This window comes from Mus caroli, unplaced genomic scaffold (assembly GCF_900094665.2).
Source record: "Mus caroli unplaced genomic scaffold, CAROLI_EIJ_v1.1 scaffold_19963_U1_1, whole genome shotgun sequence".
In the NCBI taxonomy this organism is placed as follows: Eukaryota; Metazoa; Chordata; class Mammalia; order Rodentia; family Muridae; genus Mus; species Mus caroli.
This window is the reverse complement of record NW_018388666.1, coordinates 1,117-5,015: the sequence shown is the minus strand read 5'-3', so window position 1 is coordinate 5,015 and position 3,899 is coordinate 1,117. Positions and strand designations below refer to the sequence as shown.

The following is a 3,899-nucleotide window of genomic DNA, read 5'->3' as shown; positions in this document are numbered from 1 at the left end:
CAAGTTCAGCNATGGCTCTAAGCAGACTGACCATAGAATTTACATTATTGACTGTCAAACTGCTAACAAAAGGATGAAATTTTGTGTCTACAAAAATGTACAAGGTCCATTGTTCACCATAGTAGTGCTCAATCAATGTTAGCCATTTACTGTTATTGCTGTTGCTATTCTTTTCTTAGTGGTGTCCCAGCAGGCACTGATGGTCTTGTCTAAGTCATGGGCTGACATTCAGTTAATTCTATAAAATACACATGCTTATGTAGTAACATGCAGTGATCCTGGTCCTGTTTGTGAGTTAAGCAATCTAAGAATGAGTAGCTTGGATCTGTTCTCAGTCACTTTTCTTCCCTGCCCCCACCCCCAGGTTCTTGGTTGATAACTTAGCTGGAATCCGGAGCACCCTTACCTCCAGAGAGAGGAATGCCCCAAGCCATCCTCCAGGCTGAGCCCCTGTGTCACTTCCTCCAGTGTGATTCTTTGCTCAAGATTTCCGCCTTCCTANAAGCACAGGTAAATATGAGATCAGCCATGCAGTCCTGTCAGGGGATCTAGAGACTGAGAAAGCAGCCAGAGCCACACAACACAGCAGCCACCATACTGAATTACCATGAGCTCGAGGCCTGGGTTCTCCATGCCATTCTCCACTGTGGCCTGGGAAACAGACTTTCTTCCCTCTGACTTCTCCATCTCCTGTTATCACCTGCTGAAAAACAAACTCAAGGCTAACGCTGGCCGATTTGCCATTCAGTCATGTGGGGTAAAGGAGAAGTTTTATGGCCGTCTCCTCTCAGAAAACACNAAACTGACCTCTCTAAGAAGTCTGATGCTTCCATTGAGAATAAGAAGTAGAAAGATTGTGAACAGATTAACATGATAAATAACGAAAGGCAGAATTTGATTTCTTGTTGTAAATGATTATGGGAAAGAGGCAATATCACAGACAAGAAGTGTGGGAGGACCTGGAATGAATTGTTGGGCCTCCCAGAGCCCCAGGACCTGGGTTGAAATATAACCCATTTACTCTCTCAAACCAAGGGTCATATAGCATTGTTCTTTATCTTTTTTCTAGAGCAGGCCCCACTGAGCTATGCGGAAAGGAACACGAGAAAAGGATAGCTGAGGAAGTCCTGGGTGCCCAGCATTGCTGGGGATTTGGGGAAAACAACAGATCAACAGATTGTTTTAGGTACGGTTCTCTAAGGAAGAGAACATATAGAGTGGGTATCTAAGAAAGGGCTTCCAAGAATGACTTACAGTGTGCTGGATGGGTCCACACAGCCCAGTCCAACAATGGCTGGAACCTGGGAGCTGTTCAGGTTACAAAGCCAGATGCCTCAGCACTTCCAAACCTGGTACCTTGAAGACTCCTGGAGAGCTACCGATCTTCAGTGTCTACTGGATCTCAGAGACACTGGAGTATGATGTCATGAGGATGCACAGCTGCAGCAAGGATTAACACTCTCACCAGCAGCAGGAAGTGAAGGCAGGCCAGCAAACNGCAGAGTTTCCCCCAGAAGACTTCCTTTATGTAGGTGGTTACCACTGAAAAGGGCCACCCACTCTAGGGGAGGGGCTTCTACCAAACGTGTTTCTTACTTGAGACTAATGTTATATAGTTATCTCACTACCAGTGAAAATGCACTGTATTTTCCTCAAAAAATTGGCAAGGTCCCTGGAGGAATGTGGTCTTCTATTGTCCTATGGCTTAACTATGACAAGATAAATTTAAGAACATTTAACGACTGATAGCATCTTAGTCATTACATTACTGGATAAAGGAACACAAAAAGAACAAAAATACTGATATTTGCTTAATAAATGCATCTATCTGCTCAAACATAGTCTGAACACAATAGGNACAGAAACATTCTTGGCACTAACAATCCCCATTTCTATAACAGATTTCGTAGCCTTAGCTGGAGTTATAACTATCTTCTACACCCGTTCCCTAGTCCCTTCACCCTCAGCAAGCAAATCAGGCATTCTTGGTCCTTTACCTGGAGAAGTGACCAATGCCTTCACTCTTGAAAGGTCTGGGTTATGTATCATCCTACCTGGNTTGAGTTGTTGTAGTTTCCCATTGGCTTTAATCACAGTGCAGATCTCTTGCGTTTGATATGATCTTCCTTACCTCCATTGTGGGGAAAGAGTCCAATTTCATTTGGTCTGGGTCAACCACCCCTNCTAACTCTATGGTTGCTTCCAATGTGGCTAGAGAGTAGTCTTAGCTTCCAGTTCAGTGGGATGTCTCCTGACCAAAGCACCCCCACTATCGGGGGTCAAAACTTCTAGGCCAAGAGAGCATAAGCTTTTGGGTCATAAAGCAAAAGTTTGGCTGGTGGCTCAATGGGGATGCTGATNAGGTACCATTTCCATTTCCACATCTCCATCCAGGAACTGTGAAGCCTGAGTAATGGGAGAAACCATATATTGGGCACTGATTTGAGCACAATGCACCTTCTACAGAACCTCAGCATTCCAGCCTGCTGCTATCTATATAACTGTCTTTTTTTTCAAGGTAGAACTAGAGATATGTTCTTATTAACATAAGTCAATTACAGAGGATGGAAATCATTATATTTTCATGCATGTGCATAATGAACTTTGATCATATTCANCCCTACTATCCTCTTCTGTCTCCTTCTACTCCCAACAATGCTCCTTCTCTTCCAAACTAGCCACTCCTCCACTTCCACGTCTCAAGTTTGTTTACTTTTAACAACCCAGAGAAATTTCATTAATTTTTCGTTACAGGGTCATGAGCACCTTGCCAACATCTATACCTGAAGAAGAGTTGTCTCCTTTCCCTATCAACCACCAACTTCCATAAATAAACCCTCAGGAAGGGGTGGGATCAACAAGTATCTCTTGTTCCCTAAATAGAAAATTGACCGTACAGGACTAATGTTATACACGTCTTGCATAAGTAATCATAGCTACGGTNAGTCCAAGAGTGCAGCAGTCATATCATGCCCAGAAGTCATCACCCAACCAGCATCACTAACTCCCTTCCTCCACCCTCTTTCTGTGATACTCACTGAGTCTTGTATGTGACTTAATANATGTCTCATTTATTGCTGGACAATAAATAAATGGTCACTTGTTTTTGAGTACATTGAGCAGTTGTATCTCGTCAGTCACCACTGACCACTGTGGAAAGAAATTTCACTGACCTAAACAGATAACTCCTATCCCCTAAACATAAACAGTTATTAGGACTCAACTTAATGGGAACATCATGTCCATCTAGCACAGCAACAGCAGTACTTCCCTATTGGGAAACATAACCTCCCAACCACAGGCCTTTTAACTGTGAATTCCTTCCTGGTGGTTGACACAAAACCTAACCCCAACCACTATTGTACTGGTGGGTTTATCTTATCTAGTCTGTCAGTATTGTTGTGCACAGGGTCCACAGTTAAGTGAGAGTGTCGATAACAATTCTCCCCCAACAGCCTGTGTAGCACCTTCTGGCTTTGCGAGAGATAGCCAGCAAGGAAGAGATTTCCAGCCAAGTTCTAGCTTGGTTTTCTATGCCTTGTGATCAAAAGATGGGGCATCTTTAGCAATCTGGTTTTGCTACCTAGTCCTGGTGAGCAAACAGTAGCAGAGGCAGGTCTTGCCCCCTCCTGTGAGACTCCCTGACCAACAACCCATANGGAAGAATCTCATGCCTGACACAGGATTTTATTAAACAACCCAGGACTCAGGGTTACTTAACAGCTTTTTGTACCTACTGGAGGTTCGTCTATTTAAACTGTTTGTTTTATGTTTGTTCCCCTATCACGACTCATCCTTCTGTGTGGTGTTTGCAAGCATCCTTTGTTTGGGTTGACTCCTCTCCTCTGTGTCCTGGCCACACCTCCNCACACCTCTCCACTCCCAGCATTCCCCATTAC

General features: G+C 43.9%; 1 long non-coding RNA gene across 2 annotated transcripts; it reads right to left on the bottom strand.

The window, feature by feature from the left end:
* Positions 1 to 406: 406 nt before the first annotated feature.
* Positions 407 to 2,406, bottom strand: LOC110287725. 2 transcript variants are annotated; one of them, XR_002377243.2, is made up of 4 exons: positions 2,055 to 2,406; positions 1,255 to 1,440; positions 607 to 703; positions 407 to 498 (listed from the first exon to the last, which is right to left on the bottom strand). It is a non-coding gene; the product is annotated as an uncharacterized LOC110287725 (long non-coding RNA). The 2 variants fall into 2 exon arrangements; XR_002377242.2 differs by having other exon boundaries at positions 1,255 to 2,406.
* Positions 2,407 to 3,899: the final 1,493 nt, after the last annotated feature.